Raw genomic sequence first — 24,827 nt, forward strand, 5'->3', positions numbered from 1 at the left:
AAATTTACTAATTTAGTAAATAAGTAATTTAGTAAATAAGTAAGTAAATAAGATTTACTAAATTAGTAAATAAAATTTATATATAAGTGAGACATTATAAAATGACTGTGGGAAATTTCAGTTCAACCTTAATGAATTCATAATGTGTTTCATATCAAGCTAGCACCCCTAACTCAAAGATGGAAATAATCTACCCATTTTCTGGTTTTCCAGAGGCAATGGAAACACTGTGAGATTTAGCATAAGACAAATCTGGTTTGATTCAGAATTCCTCTGCTCAGCAGCCACTGTATGATATTCATTTATTCAGTATCATTACAATAATGCATTCCTACTAGAAAACATAATTAATTGTTTACTGCATGCTAAACACTGAAATGGCTGAAGATAGAGTGACTGGGTGATCTCTTCTAGCATTATTTATTAAGTGCACACTCTGAGCTCAGAACTGTTAAAAATTCTGGTGATAATGCCATTTACTGACAAAACAGCCTTTGCTTATGCAGCTTACATTCTCTCCTCATCAAGGAATTGGTGGCATCTTAAAGAAAAGAGACCAATAAAAGTTATTGCAAAGTAAAGGAGCCATAAAAAGAGCTATTGCAAAATCACTTTTCTTAGTATCCAACACTGGTAGTTGTGAAGCCCTAAACTTTTGAATAACTACTAATCTATCTCAATCTGTCATATGTTTAAAACAAAAACCAAACAACAAGTCCTATTACGTTACCTAAAAAAGCACCTAAAGTCAAAAATAATTAAAACTGTGTCAGATAATTGTTTCTTCCTTAATTTTTTTATCCAAAATAGTAATTAAGTAATTAGGAAACTGGAAAGAGTCCTGTAATATAAGAAATTCAAATATAATTTGAATAATTATCATTTGAATAATTTGAATAATTTTTGAGGCATATTTTGGGGAAAAACCTTACCATACTTTCATATTTTGGGGACTTATATGGTACATGGTATAGACAATCTCAAGAATAAGTATCTTAGTCTGACATGCTTTATAGAGGAGGTGATACTTGACTTGGAACTTAAAGAATGAATATGGAAATCCAAACCGAGGAAAAATGTGCTCAGAGACATGATTGTGCACAATCAGATCAAAAACTACAACTCACTTGGTAAGAAGGAACATCAGATTCCGGGGGAAGAGCTGCAGGGGAGAAGTTCAGTGGAACAGGAGAATGCAGCTCAAAGAAGGCTTAGTGTATCCTGCAGAGAACATTTGTCACGTCCTCACACAATAGGGAATCCCTGAAAGATTTTATACAGAGAAGTAACAAGAGCAGACCTTACTGATATGTGGGAAGGAGAGGGGAAATATTTAAACCTGGAGGCATAGAATTAACTAGGAGTAGTCCAGGTGAAAGGTTGTAAGAGCTGATGTCAGTGTCTGACAGGAGGCATGGGAAAGGGAGATGAGAGACTGTAGATTTTTAGGGTACTGTATAGATACTAAGTAATATGATGTATATATAGAATAAGGTATATTGAGGTAGAATTATAAGAAATATCTTAGCCTCTACTAACTTCAGTTTTTTTTCTGTTATCTATAAAATGATTATGTTGATTTCACAATTTTTTTTAAGTTTTTAAATGTTTATTTATACTTGAGAGAGAGAGACAGAGCGTGAGTGGGGAAGGGGCAGAGAGAGAGGGAGACACAGAAGCAAAAGCAGGCTCCAGGCTGTGAGCTGTCAGCACAGAGCCCGACACGGGGCTCGAATCCACAAACTGTGAGATCATGACCTGAGCCAAAGTCAGAAGCTTAACCGACTGAGCCATCCAGGTGCCCGTTGACTTCACAATGTTTAGGGAAAATCAAGACTGAGGCTGTATATGTTAAAAATCAAGCAAAAAAAGTGTCATAGATGGTAGTTATTCAGTAAATGTTACTTTCCAGAAAGATTTAAACTTTATTACCATCCTTATTACATTCTACTCTGTATCACTATCATTTGACCAAATATCATTTTTCTCTACTCTGTTATGTACATGTTTAGAGGCTCACCATGACTCCATGCTTTGTAGAGTAAATGCACTAACCCTGAATGGAAAATATATTATTGATTAATGTGCAATGAGATGTACTGGAGAAGGACAATTTATGGAATGGAGGTTACACCTGATAGACTGCAATAATCATTCAGAATTCACTTCGTTCAAATAACACAAAGTTCATTAAAAGGAATGTTCATCTAAGTGTGTCTGGGTGGCTCAGTAGTTTAAACGTCAATTTTTAAAGTTTCAGCTCAAGTCATGATCTCATGGTCGTGGGATCCAGCCCCACGTAGGGCTTTGTACTGAGCATGGAGCCTGCTTGAGATTCTTTCTCCTGCTCCTTCTACCCCAACCCCACTTGTGCATGTGCACTCTCTCTCTTTCTCAAAATAAAAAAATTAAAAATTAAAGATAGATAGATAGATAGATAAATAAAGAATGTTCATCTGGACATAGTTCATCATGTGCTACATCTGCTTGGAGGATGAAAATTGCATTAGGTACTTTTCCGAAATAGAAAAACATACCAGGGTCAAAAGTCTCTCAATACCATATTAAAATATTGTCTGTGAAGTAGCTCCTCATTAGAAATCTGCACTTGTGCCATGTATAGTTCAAAACATAGGTACACATAGTCCTAGTATGAGGACAATGTACAATATTAAGTTTTCTTAGTTACCAGAAAATACTGCTTCTATTTGTCCCTCTCTTAAGTCTTAATTACAAATCTAATGATTGCACATTGTCTTATTCTATTAGTGAATGTGTTTGAATTACCAAAACATCCCCACTTTAGAATCTTGCAAGAGAAGTTCAGTCATTATCAGACTAAAACTGCCTCCTCTTTCATCTGTAAAAATAGTACATTTATTTCTTCTTCAGTGAACATTTATTAAACTGGCATATTCAATGCCAGTTGTATTTTTGTATTATGTTATGTTTCATATTTATAAATATAAATATATAAATATTATCTCATCTGTCTCCGCAACAATATTATAAAGTTCATAGTGTCTCTGCACATAAAGCTAAAAGACAGTGGTGAAAAACATGAATAAATGTTCTCAAACTGCTAAGGGGACAGCCTTGTTGACCCCTTGTTGTCCCTGAATGTGTCTAACCAATCCACCTGGACCTGAATTCTGCATTCTTAAAAGATCAATAGATGTTTTCATTCAGACACTCAAATACTGAGTAGTAATTGTTGCTTACTTAACAATGATTAATATAAAGTCATATATTCTACATATAATATAGAATTATAAGGAAAATTCTAAGAGAAGTACCACAGTTGTTTGCATATTAACTAATAAATTCTCTTTTTCTCATTTTTTAATTAGTCACACTATTTCACTTGAAACCATGTGAAATTATAAATATAAGTAATTTCATTAAGATTTAACTATCCATAAACTTTCCATGACTTTTCATTTGAAATTTTAAAGTTCACATATTTATACCAAGGGTTTCTTTGTTTTATCAACTTATCTGTTTTAGCAAATTGAGTTACTATCTAAGATCATTTGCTGACTTTTTTAAATTGTTGTTTCAAAACCTCAGGAACACTGATTGTCACAATTAATATTTGTCCTACACTTTACTTCTGTGTCTGTCCTCACTTTCCATACCACAGGAAGCAGATGTCATAAACAAAGAAAATTGGTGGCAATCAAAGTTCTACCAATGTTCTATGTTGGACATCAAATGCCTGACATCTCTGAATATGACCTTGTTATCTGTGCAAACACTTTATTTTTACCTCTCCCAGAATTATAAAAGGTCTAGTAGGAACACTTTAGCTGAATGAAGACTATTTTGTCTTTCATTATCTGGATCAAATTTGGTATTAAGTATAGCTGAATAATGTAAGAATAATATTTAACTATCCTCACCTCCCTGACTTTAAAATGAGCTTCCTAAAAGCCCATTTATTCTAATATAACTAAGGTATCTCTTAAAGTGCATTACAATAGTTGATAATTTTGTTATATAGTGTTCTCCAAAATATAATGGCATTTCCAAAGAAGTATAATTTGCAAATTGGAGAACATTATTAGACGTAAGTCATGCACTCAAAAGCATTTAGTAATTGCATGCTGTTTATGAAACTCTAGTAAAAAATAAGTTGTGATGCCAGTCTTATTGCTATTTTTGTTATCTATTTTTCTATTTATTGTATGTATCCTCCACTTTATTATGCACTCCTTGAAGTCAGGGACACTTTGGTTCATTATTATATCTTCAAAGCCAAGGACTTACTATGCCTGGGGCATAGTTGACATTCGATATTGTTAAATTTTTTATGTTTTTAGGAACAGGATTGAAAATTGCCCTGTCATCATAGCTTATCCTTCTTCATTACTGTATCATAACTTACAGATCTGTATTATAATAGCTTAAAACTTTGTATCAAACTCTCAAAATCTTTGTACACCAATGACAGCTGTGCACTAATAGGAAATAGATTAATTGTCAGCCTTCTGGCCATAAAAATACCTACTATATTTGCTATATAAGTAATTAATATTTCCAGTAGTAACAGTGAATGGTAATGTAGAGAACTGAAAGTGTTGGGAGAAAATTAGAAAGGAGTTCTTGAAATATTGAACCTAAATTAAAATGAATTAGTTAGGCTCTGAGGTAATGCAACCAAATATGAAAACTACAAATTCAAAATTGGATCAATGACTATTTTGGTCTTTAAAAAAAGTTGATGTTTGGGGCACCTGGGTGGCTTAGTCAGTTAAGTGTCCGACTCTTGGTTTTGGCTCAAGTCAGGATCTCATGGTTTTGGGTTCGAGCCTTGCATCAGGCTCTGTGCTAGCAATGCAGGGTCTGCTTGGGATTCTCTCTCTCCGTCTCTCTCTGCTTGTACTCTCTCTTTCAAAATAAATAAATATTAAAAAAATAAAAAATAAATAAAAAAGGTTGATGTTTGAAGGATTGTAACAGTAACATGATATAATGAATATAAATAGCCATGGACTGCCTGAAATATAAGGAAAAATTTTTAAAAAGTTTAGCTTTCATAAAGAAGAAAAAACACAAACAAACAAAAAAGCAACCAAAAAGCACCTATTCCAGTTTTGGGGTAATGATTATATTTGTGCATCTCATTGAGTAGAGAAATTTATTGCCTTTATATTGAAACCAGCACATTTGATTTCCAGCTTCTAGTCAAATATATATGAAGGCTGTTTGTAAATTCATAACACCAAGTACGTGATGCTACTTCCAGAGAAGTACTAGAACATTTTTTAAATGAGTCGTTTGTTTCCAAATCTATGATTTACCTAAATCTAGTAGCTACTTTCTCAATTTAAATTTCTTGTGTGAATTTTTAAGAGATATGACTTATGAGTAAATAAATTTGATCATCATCTTCTGATTATAATTCTCAAAATTTCTCTGTACTTTGCAAATGAATGTGGACTACCTAGGAATCTGCAATTCCCACTAAATGACTACTTCTGTTCTTAATGTAAAACTCCAGAAATAATATTAAACTTGCTGTTTCCAAGTCATATCACACTATTATGGCATCTGCATATTCTACCCTTATTTTTGGAATTTCATCAACTACTTTTGTATTTCAGTTCTTTTTTCACATTTAAATCCTATGAGATTTTTTATTTAAAAAAAACTTTTAAAATTATAGTTAACAATATGTTACATTAGTTTCAGGTGTACAACGTAGTATACAACTGCATATGTTGTGCTAAGCTTACCACAAGTATAGCTACCATCTATCACCATGCAACAGTATTATAATACCGTTGATTGTATATCCTATACTGTACTTTAATCCCTATAATTTCTTCATTCCAAAACTGAAAGCTTGTATCCACCACTCCCCTTCATTCATTTTGCCCATCCCTCAATCTCCTCCCCTGTGGCAACATCAGTTTGTTCTCTGTATTTATGGGATTTTTCTGCTTTTTGGTGTTTTCTTTTTTAGATTCTACATATAAGTGAGATCTTACAGTGTTTGCCCCTCTCTGTCTTACTTATTCCACTTAGCATAATACCCTCTAGGTCTATGCATGTTGTCACAAATGGCAAGGAATTATTCTTTTTTATGGCTGAGTAATATTTCACTGTGTACATATACCACTTCTTTAACCATTTATTTATTGATGAACACAGGTTTCTTCTATATTTTGGCTATTATAAATGATTATAGAATAAACATAAATGCTTATGTATAAGTTTCACTCTACTGCTGTCCAGTAAGTGAAGCTTACTTCAAATTCTAAGTTAACTGAACCCCAACCCTTCTCATGTCTCACATTGCACATTGCAGATAGCTCCACTCTGCAAACTCTTGTAACGTGTGCACTATGAATGCCTTTAATTGGTCCATCCTCACATCCTCTTCTAAGAATATTGCCCACAACCATACCTTTTGAGGATTATGACTATACTATAGAACTGATCCTATTGGATCCATGAACCTCAGACCACTGACATAATCTTACCTCCATGAGGAATATGGATTTATTTACTTGATTGTGAAGAGCTGAATTAATATCATGCATGATTGAAGCTAGACCTAACCAATTGCAATTCAAAGTTGTAAGGCAGCAGGGCACCTGGGTGGCTCAGTCAGTTAAGCATACAACTCTTGGTTTCAGCTTAGGTCACTATCTCACAGTTTGTGAGTTCAAACCCCACATTAGTCTCTGCACTGACAGCTCAGAGCCTGCTTGCAACTCTCTCTCTCTTCGCCCCTCCCCCACTTGTTCTCTCTCTCTTTCTCTCTTTCTCTCTCAAAACAAACAACATAATTTTTTTTTAAAAGTTATGAGGTGGCAAAGATGCCATGATTGAGCAGAGAAGTCAACGTACAATATTTGAAAAAAAGGAGCATAATTTTGGAAAGCAAAATTAAACAGGTTTGTAGCATGATATGTGTTCTACCAAACTGATAAATGCCTCCAGAATGTGTCTTCATATATTTGCAATTTTACAACTAAATATTTTGCCTAGATGAATGTTAAATTTCTATTACATTTTAAATCATATCGGAACTAAAAATCAGTGATGTTTTGATATAATTAATATTGATAATTCCTATTTACATATTGTAATGAATTCATTTTATAAACTCAAAATTATATGGATCCTTTAAATTTAATCTTCATCAGATAATTAGATCAAACATAAAAGATCCCTTTAAAGGAATTTCAAGGGAAAAAAAAAGAAAGTAAGTTTACAAAAGATGAAATCATAGTGTCACAGCAAGAGAAAATGTTAAAGCCTGAGTGTCACTGGAAATTCCCTCTCAAGATGTTCAAACTGATAGTCTTTGTTTGAATTTTTATATGCTTTGCTTTCTAATGTAAAAAAAAAAAAAAGGAGATCTGCCAAACATTTTCTGCAGAGAGAAAGCATCAGTGGTCTTTACAATATTTTTCATATTTTCACATTTTGGTTTCAGGGAGGCTGTCAGAAAGCATATTACAAAAGCAAAAACAAGCTAACAAAAAACTTGCATTCAAATATTACTTCAACCTCATAGTAGAAGAATAATTAAAGTTGTAGAAGATATTAAGGTCATAAAACCATGAAGGAAAGGAATGCAGTTAAAGAAATCAGCAATATGCTAAAGATGAAAGGCATTTATTGAATCATAACTGACATAGCAGCTTAAACATATCTACCTACTGGGGGATGGATGTTACTGAGAATGAGTCAGTTTAAATTATAGCAGTCCAGAAAGACTCAGCAACATTGGCACTTATTATTCTGAAGTCAAAGATATGGGACAGACTGAAAATACGTGTATTTTTCAATTGTTTATATAAGAAAACTTTTTTTCCCTCAGACTTCACAGTCAGATGTTTACTTTCAAACTTGCCTTTTAAAAAGATAGGAGGATCACATTTTAAGAAACAAAAGAGGCTTTGTACCCAGTGGCACCAGATAGAGATGGTGGTGCAGGTGACTTGCCATAGCAAAGCTGCTTTCTCCGACACAGATCACAGATTAGCTACCACAATGATTGTAATCTTACAAACATAGAGGGGGAAACTCTCTAAAATGGACTGCCCATGAAGTGAGAAAACATGGGCTCCAGAAAGCAAGTCATGTGACATAGAAGACACGTCCAGTTTACTAGTCAGGCTCAGCTCTGTGGGCATATAATTAATACAATTGCAAAGGGTCTGAAGTTCAGGAAGGCCCTGAATTTGCTCTAATGTGTTGCTGTGCCTTCTTGAAATACTTAATTTATTTCTGAACTTGTGATTTGTAAGTGAAATCCAATGGGCCAATAACACAAGTGTATAGGCAGAGGTGACATTTATAATATTTGCATCCTGTGTTCTGTGCCAACCCTTTTACGTGTAGCTTCTGTGATGCTCCAGGAGCACCAAATTCCAAAGGACTCACAATGCACAGTAAGTTCAGCAAAACAGCAAGGGAGTACAAAATGAGTGTGTTATGTATATGGCTGAGTGAATGGGATACCAACAGCTCTCCAAGAGACGTGTTTTCTGTTAGAACCCAAACTCGCTTCAAATGCAGAAAGAAGGCAGTTTCATTCGAGGAAACACAAACCCTCCAAGAGACTCTCTCATATCTTTTCTTACTCATGTTACCTCCCTAGCCAACAACTTCAATTGAAAATATTGTCCTAGAAGGAGGGGAAAAGATAGAGCAACTCACATTCTTTCTCCTCTCAGTCCATTACTCATCAGTAAGCCAAAGTTATAGTGTTACAGTGTTATAGAATGTACACATATCAGTAAGTGAAGTAAAAACTGTTGATTTATTTCCATATTGTGCTTCCATTGTTCAGGTAAGAGAGAAATGTATATGCATGTGCAAGCTATGAAATACAACTGGCATAATTTCAGTTATTGCAGATGAGTTAAACGCTCTTATAGTCACATAAAAAAATCTGGCATGATATAAAGATAAACAGTAAACATAGGCTAATAACATAAAATTGCATTTTTCTTTACTTAGAAGGTCATTAAATAGCAAATAAAAACACAACAACTTGAGAGAGACTTTAGAAGAATTGAAAACTTGGGGCATCTAGGTGGCTCAATCAATTAAACGTCTGATCTGACTTCTGCCCAGGTCATGATCTCATGGTTTGTGAGTTTGAGCCCTGCATCTGGCTCTGTGCTGACAGCTCAGAGCCTGGAGCCTGCTTTGGATTCTGTGTCTCCCTCTGTTTCTAATATCTCCCGCTTGCACTGTGACTCTCTCTCTCTCTCTCAAAAATAAATAAAAATTAAAAACAAATTAAAAAAAAAAGAAGAGTTGAAAACTTTATATTAATCATACCACTTTAAAATACTTTATGCTCAGGGGGCCCAATGTTTTCATTTTCTTTACTGGGACCTACAAATTATGTAGCTGACACTTGCTGGAAAGTACAAATGGACAAAGCAATGGTAGAATTCTTAGTTTTGCCAATATAACCTTTGAGCCAGTTGGCCTTTCCTTGAGTAGTTTCCCTATAATTGTGAGACTATGCATTGGCTTGAATTACTAAGAGAGAAACAATAATAGAATATGTTGGGAGAAAAAGATGTTCAGTGCATCATCCCGAAAAAAATCTCACAGTTTTATTGGTATTTTACATCATTTTTGTTCTGATTTTATGGATATAGATGCCTTCATAAAAATTCAACAATGCTAAAGACATTCGCCAAAGACAAATGTGTAATTCGACTCTCCAAGCAATATAAAGGTCAACAGAAGGAGATGCAATTAACTAGAGAACAAGGAATGCCAACGAACTCATGACAGTTGTTTGGAAATCTTATGAATACTATATTTAAAGTAAATGCTCGAGATTAATAACTTTGGAACTAATGCTCCTTTTTTTATGCCCCTCTTCTTATCCCATGTAACTAGTCATATTCAGAGAAACATGAGTAGCAGAAAAATTTGCCTGTGTATACACAAAATCACATATACTTCAACATCCTTCCATCATATATGGAAAATTACTCAGGGTTTTGCATAACTCCTTTAAAAACTGGGTGTTTACTCACGAACAAGTCATGTCTAGTGTTGAATTCCTTTAGGAATGAATTAAATGAATTGGAAAAGAAATGACTGTAGGAAAGAATGTGAATATGTTGTAAAAAATAAAATAGGCATGTCTCCATCTTGAAGAAAAACAAAAGAAAAAGCAGTCAGACAAAAAGAAATGCAAAATTATTTCATTAAAAAAATTCCCATTAAATTTAAATACCTTTAGGGGTGAGTGATCCCATATGGAAGAAATATGAATGTGTCTCCTTCTATTAGGGTTCTCCTGGAGGATTTTAACAACTGCTTATACTTGACTGCTGGAGCACCTTTAATTTTAAAGTGTCCTGGTTTACAGTAAAGTTAGGATCTTACAGCATAATTTTGATTTATGATAATATTTACTAAGAAGGAGAAATATTAAAATATGTAAGATTGTCCATGGAGGTTAAAAATATATGACAGGGTCTGCATACACTTCCTAAATAAATAATTTTTCCTTATTTCCAAGTGTCTAAGATTTTATTCAAAGCTAAAGTAAAATATTGCCTGCCTTGTTGGAACACGAAAAATGTGATTAGCCAAGATACAGAAGGAAATATTGCTAGTAAGTTTATTCATGGTAAAGCTAGTCATATGCCTATGCTTATAACAGATAAATTATTTCTCCCTTCTACAAAATAGTCAGGAAATCCAAGGAAAGAAAAACTGTGTATCTCTGTGTGTGCTATAAATGTCTCTTTCCTTAAACATCTATACTTAAAGTTTAAAAAAGAAATAATTTCTGAAATAGTTTGAAAGAGTCAGAATTTAAAGATAGTAAGCAATTTTTTGTCAAACTGATATATGAGAGACCTTTCTAAGAAAGTCAACTAAACTAATATCACTGTGCTGTATCTAGTAAGGTTAATAAAGTTTGTTTACCTCAATTTGCTAAATTAGATTTAGCAATTCTAACCTAACAAAAAAGAATCCTAAAATATGGTTATAAATGCCTGATAAAATTTATCTCCTATAAAGAGAAAGAATCACATTCTATTGACAAAACACTCACCAAACTTAAAAGCAGACACACCTCTTACAAAATGCATTGATTCAGATACTGCTTTCACAAACTTTTCATATAATCACTGTATATTCTGGACATTTTAGTACCATTTACAATTTTTTCATTTGATAATTGTTTACAGTTGTTTCATTATTACACTCTCACATTTTAGCTCTTTTATATTTAAACCAATAACTCTTTTTTTAGATTTTAATATTTTTTTTTATTTTTAATTTTTTTAGGTTTTTAAATTTAGTTTTGAGAGAGAGCACAAGTAGGGACAGGCAGAGAGAGTTGGGGACACAGAATCCAAAGCAGGCTCCAGGCTCTGAGCTGTCAGCATAGAGCTTTATGTGGGGCTCCAACTCATAAACCCTGAGATCATGACTTGAGCTGAAGTCAGATGCCTAACAGATTGAGCCACCCAGGTTCCCCTAAACCAATAACCTTTCTAAAGTAATGGATGCATGGGATATAAATGGCAAAAGTCTATACATCATTTAAGGTTACAGCAGTTTTGTTTTCTTAATTCATGGTTTGAGTGGAAGTCTGGCTTCTGGTCAAGATGGAGGCATCCAGAAGAGTGAAAGAAAAGTGCTAACTAGGAAGATCCAAGGCAGTTATCTAACTTTGACATAGTTACCTCCTTACCTTGTTATTTATTTTTAAAATACCTGAAACTTTACTACTATTAGATATTTCAATACTAACTGCAAAAAACATGCTTCAGCACTGCCTCGACAATCCCATGCTATCCTTGGTAACTGAAGATTAGCTCTGACTTAGAGGAGATTTGGAAATTTAAGACTTTAGATAAATAAAATCAATGTTCAAACACAAATTTATGTGAAGATATTCTAGTAATAAAAAACTGACGTGTGTCTAATACTTTAGTATATTTAGAGGATAACCTAAATTATAAAAAATATTTGGAAAATAACCAAAGAATAAAATATATCATGAACATTTTTAGGATTACAATCAGTATTTAATTAACATTAAATTTAGATTAACAATAATCAGAATAAACAATAAACAGAAAACTGCCTCATCCACAAAGATATAGCAAATCAAAATTACATACTCTGACAGTTAGAAGTGAGAGATGTACAAATAGGTAAGCTGCCTGTCACTACAATTCTAGACATCTGTTTAAGGCCATAATGAAAATTCTGAAAATAATCTTAACAGTGTGTACCTTTACTGGGAAGTAATCAAATGGGCTAAGAAAATGAGAAAACATTAATGAAAATATAATTTAAGTTCTGGGACCTGGAAACCTGATTTTCATACCACTTCCTTCATACTTTATGCAAAATAAGAGAACCTACTTTGTTTTCCAAAAGCATATATAAGGTGAGATATGAAAATGACGTTTTCCAGGTGTCTGGTGAAAAACAAAGTTTAGCAAATGGAATATCACTAGCTACGGACAGGTAAAGACATTTACTAAAGCCTGAGTACATAATCCATTTTTCTAATATGACTATATTATATATATGTCATATATAATACATGCTAAATATATGATGCATGTTATATATGATATATGTTATATATATATATATATACATATATATATATATATATATATATACACACACAGTGAGAGACACAGATAAAATATAAACATTTAATAAATTGTGGTAAAGCATATATGTAAGGTTGGCATTATACTGTTACACTCTTCTATTTAGTTATCTTGTATGTTTTAAAGATTTCTGTGAGGGAAAAGGGGAAGGTGTAATAGTAAGCAAAATAATTCGCTAATGAAAAAGCAAAAATTTTGCTTTGGACTTGGACTGGAAATTTCTTTGGAACTCAAAATTCTTTGGTCTACTAAGGTTCCAGTGACTTGATTTGTTACAAGACGTAAGTCTTTCAAAAAAGTTTGTTCGGAAGGGAGTTTGCTATGGAATTCCAAAATCTTTGTTAAACTTAGTTTATTAAAATTATTTTTAATCACCCACTAGAACCTGTGTTAATGATATACTGCTGTTGCTGATAAACTTCAGCAACATCACTGTAGCATCAGGATAGGCAGCATTGGTTAAGGAAGGTTTCAGAAAACACCTGGAGCAGATTAAATAACCACTTAGGTTGAATGTCTTTGAAATACTAAGTTCTTCATGAAAAGTCTCATGACACAAATTATTGGACTGCAATATTACTGACTTATCCAAATATAGTGTGCTGGTCAGTAATAAAATCAATGTCCATGATCTCAGGTAAACCCTCTATTTTTATTAATTTGAATTGCAACTAAATGTATATTGGAAATTTTCTTCATCCAAATATGTATGAAATAGCTCCAGTCATATGCTCAAAGAGGTGTTTTGAAGAGGCTACTACTGGTCAAAGTTGAGACTACTTATATATTAAAAAAATAATGGCAATAATGAATTATAACACACTGACTTTCAAGAAATAAAGGAAGAGACAAAAACAAAAACAAAAACTTTAGAGAAAATTGCTGGCTAAATGTAGAAAATGTTGAATTAGAAAAGGACCATTTTCCAATCCCAGGTAATAAAATTGAATCTAGCCAGAATCATCAGTAGATGCTAAAACCATTGAAGAAAATGTTGTAAGGGAAATAAGTTATTTTCCTGGTTTTAAGGATATCCTTTGAGTGATTACTTATTAATATCAGGGGGAGAATACACCTTCAGAATGAAGAGGCCTGCTACTCAACCTCTCATCTAAGTGACCATGTTTGTCAATAATAATGGTAAACCTGGCACCGTGTGCCTCATAAAATGTCCTTGCCGCACAAAATTTTTCAGCCTGTATCTCATCATAAAGAAACAATCTGACACATTCTGAATATGGAATATACTTCAAGATACCTGGTCTGGCCTCTTTAATAGATTAATATTAAATATTTTATTAAACTATTTATATAACTATTTATTTATTTATTTATTTATTAAACTAAACTATATAATATTAAATATTTAATTAAATATTAAATATTATTATTTAATAGATTATTATTTATAAGTAGAAGGCTAGGGGACTAATCTATATCAAAAGGCATTAAAGATAAATAAAGCCAGTGCAATGGGCAGGCTTTGTTTGGTTCATGCATTAAAAAAAATAGAGTGAGAAAGAGGAAGAGGATGAGGATGAAAAAGAGGAGCAACAGGTACTGCTATAAAAGGCATATTAGATGCCCAGCACCATTGTTAATTTTTTATAGAATTACAGATAATTTTCTTACATAGCGTATGCTACTATGGCTGTTTAAGAAAATAGTCTCACGGTTAAAAAACTCATACTGAAGTATTTACGGTTTAAGGTCATAAATTCTACAATTTACTTTTAAATTATATATCTATGTATATAAATTACATATATATATATAATTATACATATGTATGTAATTACATATATAAATATATAGCCTGAATTATCAAAAAGTTGTGTGTGTGTCTGTGTGTTTATGTGTGTATTTTGTGTAGAGACTATGAAAAACTATTAAAATTTAGTAAATTTTGATGAAGCATAGAGATGATAGATGTTCAATAATCTATAAGTCTGAAATACATTCAAATTAAACTTGATGAAATTTTAATTTAATAGAGGATAATTATGTAATTATTACAAAACAAAATAAATTATAAAAATAAATTATAATAAAACATAGTTACTTTAGTATGTGTATTTGAAATGGAGAAAAAGTATAACAATTGCTTTTTAATCCTTTCAACATTGTTACATATCAGCAACTTTGGTACTAAAATACTATTCCCTATTTCTTCTATATTTTATGATATACCCATAAGTTAGTTAAGTCCAATAATTGAGCACTTATATGTCATTTGCTGTGCAGAATTTCTGTAAAGTTCCTAAAAAGAGAGATTTACAAGAGTTGAAATAGTATATGTTAATCAGAGATTGCATTTTTATGGTACTCAATTAAAAAAGTAGTTATTTAACATTGTAAGTAGTTGGTTTGACTTTCCTTTTCTTTTTTTTTAAATATAATTTATTGTCAAATTGGTTTCCATTCAACACCAAGTGCTCATCCCAACAAGTGCCCTCCTCAAAGCCCATCACCTACTTTTCTCTCTCCCACATCCCCCATCAACCCTCAGTTTGTTTTCAGTATCCAAAAAGTAACTTTTTCCCCCTCCCCCTCCCCCATGGTCTTCTGTTAAGTTTCTCAAGATCCATATATGAGTGAAAACATATGGTATCTCTCTTTCTCAGTATGACTCATCCTCCAGTTCCATCCACGTTGCTACAAATGGCCATATTTCATTCTTTCTCATTGCCATGTTCCATTGTGTATATAAACCACATCTTCTTTATCCATTTGTCAGTTGATGGACATTTAGGCTCTTTTCATAATTTGGCTACTGTTGAAAGTGCTGCTATAAACATTGGGGTACAAGTGTCCCTATGCATCAGCACTCCTGTATCCCTTGGGTAAATTCCTAGCAGTGCTATTCTGGGTCATAGGGTAGATCTATTTTGAATTTTTTGAGGAACCTCCACACTGTTTTCCAGAGCAGCTGCACCAGTTTGCATTCCCACTAACAGTGCAAGAGGGTTCCCGTTTCTCCACATCCTCTCCAGCATCTATAGTCTCCTGATTTGTTTATTTTAGCCACTCTAACTGGCATGAGGTGGTATCTCAGTGTTGTTTTGATTTGTATTTCCCTGATGATGAATGACATTAAGCATCTTTTCATGTGTCTGTTGGCCATCTGGATGTCTTCTCTGGAAAAGGGTCTATTCATGTCTTGTGCGCATTTCTTCACTGGATTATTTGTTTTTTGGGTATGGAGTTTGGTGAGTTCTTTACAGATTCTGGATACTAGCCTTTATCCCATATGTCATTTGCAAATATCTTTTCCCATTCCATTGGTTGCCTTTTAGTTTTGTTGTTTCCTTTGTAGTGCGGAAGCTTTTTATCTTTATGAGGTGCCAGTAGTTCATTTTTGTTTTTAATCCCCTTGCCTTTGGAGATGTGGGTTTGATTTTCCTTTTTAAAGACGATGTTTCTTTCTATTAATCATTGTGAAGTAAAGGAAAAAGTTATTAAGAAACTAGAGAAAGTAATAGCAAATGAAAATCAAAGAATATAGAAAGGAATCTATGTAAGGTAACATAGACATTTTATGTATTATCAGAATTGAATAGTGACCTAGTCAAACCTCCAAAGAATGTATAGGCCTAATATGTGAATAGAATTCCAAGTTAATGTAGCTAGAATGTAGTAGTTAATGTCAGTCTAGAATGACAGATATATGTAGATATTTTATTGTTTATATACACTATCTGTGCCAACAAGACAAACATGTTTTGTCTTTTAGGGATTACAAGTTTCTTATTTATTTTAACAACTCTCCTTGAAAAATTCCCCTGAAGCAATGTCTATTCTTTTTAAAATTTCTGAAATTATTTCCTCTGTGACAACCTCCCAGTACATAATTATCAAGGCCATACATGAAAAAGCTTGTAGGCTTTGCAAGTGTTGATTTCCAACTATAGTGCACTCTATATTGTCACTCTTAAATCTTTTCTATTCTCCAATCTGTTCGTAGTCTACAGGGATCTATGTTTTAATTCTTTTTTTTTTTTAAGTTTATTTACTTTTAGAGAGATCAGATGCATGCATGTAAGAGTGGGGGAGGGGAAGAGACAGAAGTAGAGAGAGAGTCCCAAGTAGGCCCAGTGCTTTCAGCCCTGAGCCTGATGCAGGGATCAATCTCAGACTGTGAGATCATGACCTGTGTGGAAATCAGGAGTTGGTAACTTAACCGACTGAGCCACCCAGGCACCCTATTTTAATTCTTTTTTTTTTTTTTTTTTTTTGTAAATAGTAATATAATTTATTTCCTCAGCCACCACTGGGTTGATGTTTCTAAAATTCCTCCTCATCATGTCACATTTTCTGATTTCAATATGTACCAGCACCTTATTACCTACTGTATAAAAGCAATGGGTTTCTTAACCTGGTATTCCAGGGCCCACACAATTGATTTCTATTTAGATATACCTCATCTTGTTCCTTTAAATTTTTCATTCCATTCAGTTATCTTTATTCCTGTCTGATATTCACTTTCAACACACTACTGCATATTTCTACATATATTTGGAAATACAGGCATATTTCTGACACATTGCTTGGTTCCAGACCACTGACATTAAACAAACACTGCAATAAAATGAGTCAAATAACTTTTTGGTTTCCCAGTGCATATAAAAATTATGCTTGCACTATTGTGGGGAATAAGTTTAGGAATTCCCTGGGCTTGCACCTATGGGTTAACAAGGCATAAAGAATTGCAAAGCCGGGGTGCCTGGGTGGCTCAGTCAGTTAAGTGTCCGATTTTGGCTCAGGTCTTGATCTCACAGTTTTTGAGTTCCAGCCCCGCATTGGGCTCTGGGCTTTGTGTTGGCAGCTAGGAGCCTGGAGCCTGGTTAGGATTCTGTGTCTCCTCCTCTCCCTGCCCCCCCCCCCCCCCACGAATGCTCATGCTCTGTCTCTCTCTGTCTCTCAATAATAAATAAACGTTAAAAATTTTGAATAAATAAATAAATAAATAAATAAATAAATATAAATAGAATTACAAAGCCATAGGATGCTCACACCCAACTTTGGGTAAATAAGATTAGTTAAATAGGTATTGAGAGGGCAGGGCAAAGGCCCCAGTATAGAGAGGGTGGGGCAAAGGCCCCAATACTAAGGTATATGACGTAAAGAAGATTAGGTATTCAAGGCAAAAACACCCCCCAATTTAGTACTATAGGAGAAAGCTGCTTTCACAGGAAGGAAGGACCAAATTAAGTAAACAGTTAGTAGGGCTGTGGACTGCTGCAGGGTGAAGTTGCCCAGAGCAGAGCTAGTTAGCAAAAGAAAGGTGCCTGGTTGACCCTGAGGTAGCATGCTTTATCTTTCTTATCCCCTAGGCTAGCTAAGATAAACAGACAGGGGGCCTCCTGTCTGCTGTTAACAACCATCTGCCCAGCGCCAGGATTTTGTTTTACATTGACCCAAATCCCTAACACCATATATCTTCAAAACCCCCTTTCCCTCACACCCATAAGTTAATGTTCACAGATTTATTGTCTCTTTGTACACATTCATCACCATGTTTGTAAGCCTTCTGATCCTAATAAAAACGGAGCAAGGACCCTTAATTGGGGCTCTTGTCTTCTCCCTGACATTAGTCAACTCTCCCATTTTAATTCCACATCCCGCTTTCTTGTTGGACAAGAAAGAACTCTAGACCCATGGTCTACAACACACTATACTGTAGCTTATTAAGTGTGCAATATCATTATGTCTTAAAAAAACAATGCACATATCTTAATTAAAAATATTTTATTGGTAAATACTATCATATGAGCTTTCAGTGAGTCATAATTATTGATCATAGATAACCATAAAAAATATAGTAATGATAAAAAGGTTTGAAATACTGTAAAATTATGAAAACGTGTCACAGAGACACAAAGTGAGCAAATGATGTTGGAAAAATAGAGCCAATAGACTGGATGCTTGGTTGCCGCAAACAGTCGTGTTCCAAAAAATGCAGTATCTGTGAAGCACAATAAAGTGAAAAACAGTAAAATGAGGTATGCCTGTAGCTAGTGTCCTCTTGATCTCACTTCTTAGTAGAAAAACCAGCCCATTTTCCCATTTTGTGAAAGTTTCTCTAAATATCCAAAGCCCAAATTGTATGTTTTCACCAACGCTAATCATTTAGAACTTGTTTTAATTGTAAGTACTGTTCTTATTCATATACTTATTATCAGGATGCTCATAATATGATTAGGAAAGTATTTTTTAGCTTAATCACAAAAATACCCTCCCATTTTATTTATTTTATTATTTTTTTAATCTATCTACCTATCTTTCTCTCTCTCTCTCTCTATATATATATATAGATAGATAGATAGATTTATATATATTTATATTATATTATTTATATATAATACAATATACAATATTTATAATATTTATAATATATAATATTTATATATATTTATATTATATTATTTATATATATATATATAAATATATATATATTTTTTTCTGGAATAGAATGTAGTGATTTATCACTTACATATAACACCCAGGGCTCATCCCAACTGGTGTCCTCCTTAATGCTCCTCACCCCTTTAGCCCTTACCCCCACCCAACACCCACCAGCAATCCTCAGTTTGTCTTCTGTATTTAGGAGTCTCTTATGGTTTGTCTTCCTCTCTGTTTTTATATTAATTTTGCTTCCCTTCCCTTATTTTCACCGGTTTTGTATCTTAAATTCCACATATGAGTGAAATCATATGATGTTTGCTTTCTCTGACTGACATATTTCACTTAGCATAATATACTCTAGTTCCATCCACATTGTTGCAAATGGCAAGCTTTCATTCTTTTTCATTGCTGAGTAATATCCATTGGATATCCAGTGGATGACATTTGAATACCCTCCCATTTAAAACTAAATTCTCCATTGCTTATGAATTTAGGTATATTCACTCTCCTACCTCTCGTTCCATTTTATAAATACCTCATTTATTGTTTAAATGATAATGTATTGAAAATATTCCTTCAGATTATACTTCCAGGAACAGTGACCATTTTTTTCATTAAACGTATTCTTTGTTTTTGCATGCTATTTAGCACAAAATACATGCTAAAACAAACAAAGGAACAAACAAACAAATCTGGAAGAATATTCTGTTCCCATCCCCAGTAGCACTATCTTTTAATACTAGAGGAAGAAAATTGAGTCATATGATATTGGTATATGTAGTTTAAATTTTTCTACATTATTTATTATAGCACTTCAAATGAGTTGATTTTTGGAATAATAGCATGGGCACTAAAATCATCATTACTTCAGAAAGCAGTATATCTTTAATTATGGTGAAACTTAACCTTTCTATTCATATTCAGAAGGGCCACAAATAAAAGTAATTTCCATGTGAACACTTTACTAGTAAACTTGTCATTATTTATGTCCAGACTGAACAATGTTTTTCCCAATAGAAATATATAAAAAGCTATAATCATTCTGTAATGAATAGATGAATTTTCATTGCATGTGATACGATCACATAATTATTCATGTCTATAAATATAAAAGATGGATGATACCATCACACTTTTATGTAAAAATGCTGATCTCATTTTATAAATGCATGCAAAGTTGTGATTATAATCCAATCATTATTTAACTGTCCATATTTATATCATTACAGTCCTCTTACTAGGGTAAATTTAAAGTCATATTCTGGATTATGCTAAAATCTAAGATCTTTCCTAGTTCTAAATAGCCTTATTATTTCCTAGAAAGAGTAGGGGATCTTTGTTTTAGTGTAACTACATTCAGTTAGTCTATAAGAATTAATGACCTGTCTCAAAGATATAATTTAAGTTTTAAAATTATTTGGCTTAACTCACATCCACACATTTAATCATAGACACTTTGCAAACTCTTGTAGGTAATTGCATGAATATTAATAAAGCATACGTACCTACTAAAATTTTTATCTTTTTTCTCGTTATAGATAGTACTATCAAATATTTTACTTAAATAAATTAGTCTATAACTTGACTTTTACATTTTGTACAATTTTCTTCTGCTCTAACAGTGACATCAGTATTATATTTAGAGTAAAAATGGTGAACATGAATATAGCCATACAAATGATCCTAATTGTGAAAATTGAATAATAAAACTAACTTGCAATAATTATTTTAATATTGAAAAAGTATGCTTTTATCATTTTAGCCTTTCAATATATTAATAATTTATTTTTCCTTTTTTAAATTTTCGTGTTCTTTTTCCATTTTCCTTTTTAAGGAATAAAAAAAGATAATTGTAGAGTTGATTGAAATATTGGTTGTCAGAATCTTTATTCTATCTCATTTATCCTGCATCTACTACAACAATTCAGGTTATGAAAGATACAGATAGGTAGATAGATAGATAGATTTAAAAATGTCTGAACCACTTCATAGACTCGGAGAGGCTGACCAGAGAATTAAGTCTAAACATTGTGTTTATTATTGTGACATCATTCATCCCTCAATCTCTAATTTCTTCTTCCACCCCATCCAAATCCAGTCACTCCAACTAAACCTAATGTAGTTGTGACCTCTAGGTTGCCAATAGGCTAACTTCCATCTTATTTGATTGTTAGCAGTATTCTACATATTTAAGAATCTCATCCTTCTTTAACTCTTTAACTTCCTTAAACTTAAACTTCCATGGTATAACACATGTATTTTTTTAAAATCTTTTTTTTTTTTGTTTTGTCTTTTTTGGCTCTCTGGCTTCTTATTTCCTCTCTTGTTGGCTTTTCCTCTTCTACCTGGCTCATGAATGTCTCCCTGTTTGTAGATCTATCTTCTATTTTTATCTAAGAAGCTTTTTTTGAGGATCTCATGCATTTCTGGGGCTTAACTACTAACTTTATGCTAACAAATCTAATTATTTATATCAGTGTTGAGAAGCATTGAATTGATAGCTAATTAGTCACTGTTTTCTATCATGTTAACTATACAGAATATAGACTGTTTGTCATTTTTACTATTATCTTTAAAAATCATTGGTCCCATGGACAATATTTCCAATCAACTCTAGAATTATCTTTCCTATCAAAAAATCATTTAAAAAAATAAAAAGAAAATTTTTAAAAAGCAAAAATATATGATTAACATAATGAAAAACTTCTATGAAAAGTGTATAATTTTTAAATTGCTATATTTAAAATATAATAAGTTAGTTTTAATATTCTATTTTCACAGGTAGGATCATTTGTGTGGCTATATTCATAATCACTATCCTTCCTCTAAATAAAACACTGATGTCACTTCTTAAGTATTACAAAAGGTCCATTGTATCTGGTCCAAGAGGTACATGTCTTCTGCCAGTATCCATGAAATTGTGACAGACTAGTTTATTAACCTGTAAATTGGTTTAATTTTCAAACCCTTCCTAGTTCTTGAGAATAGTGATAAATATTTTCATACACACACACACACACACACACACACCACACCTCCTTTTAGCTAAAGGATCAGAATACAATACAGGGTCTAAATCAAATATAAATTGTGCATTTTTTCTTTCTTATATAAATATATTTCTTCATTTTTTATTCAAATATTACTTAATAATATTCTCTTATTTGAATTCAGTTTTACTTTTAAGAAAAAAAAAAAGCTCTGGGACACCTGAGTGGCTCAGTTGTTTGAACATCCCACTCTTGATTTTGGCTTAGGCCATAACCTCACAATTCTGGGATCAAGCCCCGTGTCATGCTCTGCGATGGGCATAGAGCCTGCTTGACATTCTCTTTCTCCATTTCTCTCTGCCCCTTTCCCATTTGTATACTCTCTCTAAGGAAAAAAATTAAAAATTAAAAAATTAAACATAAGTTCTTTCAAATTGTGTTGTGGAAATTGCTCTTTATGCTTGTGAAAATCAACTGGACATATCTTTTGCGAATTCTACATTTAGTGACATCACAAAATCAGCTTGCAATCCATCGTGATCATGGCAGTAATGATATAAGAGAGGTATTAACTAACACTATGGTGGTAATAATTTTTCAATATATAAGTGTATCAAATGGACACATTAAACTTATACAATATTGTATCTCAATAAGGATGTGGAAACAAATTCTAACAATGGCCCAGGACCAAAGATAACTATCTTCAAATCATTAATAACTAGGATGAAAAACGGGAATCATTGTAAATATGATCATATTTTTTAAGCTAATGAGAATAACTGGCTTTAATCAAGTGATCCAGCCTACCACCACCAATATTGAGAATGTCTGATGTGATACAGTGAGGAGTTGATGTGTACAATTGGAACACATGTACACACACAAAACATATTCACACACAAACACCTGTGTATATATATATATACAGATAGATAGATAGATAGATATAGATATAGATATAGATATATCACATTATATAAATATTATATTTATTACAGAAAAATATGGGAATTTTGGAAGGGTGATTGCATCCAAAGTATGCTTGCATATACATGTAATTAAGTTTCTGAAATAGAATGCAGTATGTGTAATATTATAAATTTATTTTCCATTGTATAGACCCATAGAGTTATAAAGTCTTAGAGCTAAATGAAAGTTTGGATATTAGTATCACTGAGGAATTAACATTCCAAAGCTCTCTCTCTAGGTAGAATATGCTAGTAACTACCGTACGGATGGGATGTTTTTTTTAAAAAAAAAAAAAGAACAGCTTAATCCATATGCTTGAGAAAATTAGATTCTTGGAAAGATATGACATATTGCTTTTGTAAAAGCTATGACTTTCATTTCCACAAACATCTTTAAAACTCTATTGGAAGATTATTAGACTCCTGGAATAATCCAAACAAAAAGGCCATGTGAAATCTTTGAAAGACTAAGTTATTGACCTTTTAGTTCCAGTGCCCAAGGGTTTGACGAAATGCTGCAGAGAAACCCCACAAGAGGATGAAATGCTTTAACTTTGGAGGGCCTCCACACTGGAAATGTGACAACTTGGAGAGAGAAAAGAAGTAGCTAGAGGCTAGGAGTCTTCAGACCTAGGCCAGATCCCAATTCTGCAATGTTCTGGGTATATTACATGGGAAACATTATTTGGCATCTCTGAGCCTCAGCTTTCATTGTACAACAATGTCCACAATGATATTGACACAGGCTCTTGAAAATGGCTGAAATATGTGAAAGTCTTTGTCATCAATTCAGCACTATGCAAATATTAGGCAAGAAAAGTTGAAGGAAGTTTTGAGGGTTGATTTCTGGGCACTCACTCTTGCTACCTATACCTTTCCCTTTCTTCCTAGTTTCTATCTCCTTTCACTCAAAATAGATTTAAAGTTCTTGGGATGATATTCAGGAAAGCAGCACTTCTAGAGGCTACAACAGGAGAGGTAGATGCTACCACATCAAACATGGCTTTGATAAGAACAAAGTACAAACCCATACTAAATTCAACTTACACAAGGAACTACTTTTGTCCTGGCAGGTTGCAAGGACCATCTTGTATTAGGCATTTTCAAAAAAGTCAAGAAGTGTTTCTTAAATTGATGAAACATATTGCTATAAATTTTCTGGAAAATAAATAATAATACAATTAAATTAAAATTTAAAAAATGGTAATAATTTGCTTGTCTTCACATTCAATGTAAGTGGAAAATCTTGCTTATTTTGTTTGTAACTTTCTTATATGTAACAAAAGCTGCTTGCATTGCTTTTTTTGCTTCTTTATATTTTCATTTAATATTATAAAATATAAAAATTGTTTAAATGTCATTAGTTAATAGACTATTTTTACTTAAAAAGATCTTTTCACTACATTACCTTTTAGTACATAAACTTTAATGACTCCTTTAAAAATTACATAGAGAGGATGAGATGTGTAACAGAATAAGTTTTAATGTTTGCCAATTATTTTTTCATGAATACGTTTTATTTTAGGTAAAGATATTTAACACATTTAGTGCAAAGCAGAGTATGTTATTTTATATTCTAATAAGCAGATGTATATTTTCCAAAATAATATCAATACCAGTAGGGAGCTATCCATTTGAGAAAGAATGTATTATTATGCCTAAAACAGATAAAAGCATTTTCTTTCATGAAGTCAATGCCTTTGGAAGAAGGCCAAGACTATGACATATCTAGAAATGAATATTTGAACCTCTGACACCGTAGTGTCTGCATTCACTATATAGAATTTCCTGCCCAGAAATTTGTAAATTACAAGAAA

Source organism: Panthera uncia (genome assembly GCF_023721935.1).
Source record: "Panthera uncia isolate 11264 chromosome A1 unlocalized genomic scaffold, Puncia_PCG_1.0 HiC_scaffold_16, whole genome shotgun sequence".
NCBI classification, from domain to species: Eukaryota; Metazoa; Chordata; class Mammalia; order Carnivora; family Felidae; genus Panthera; species Panthera uncia.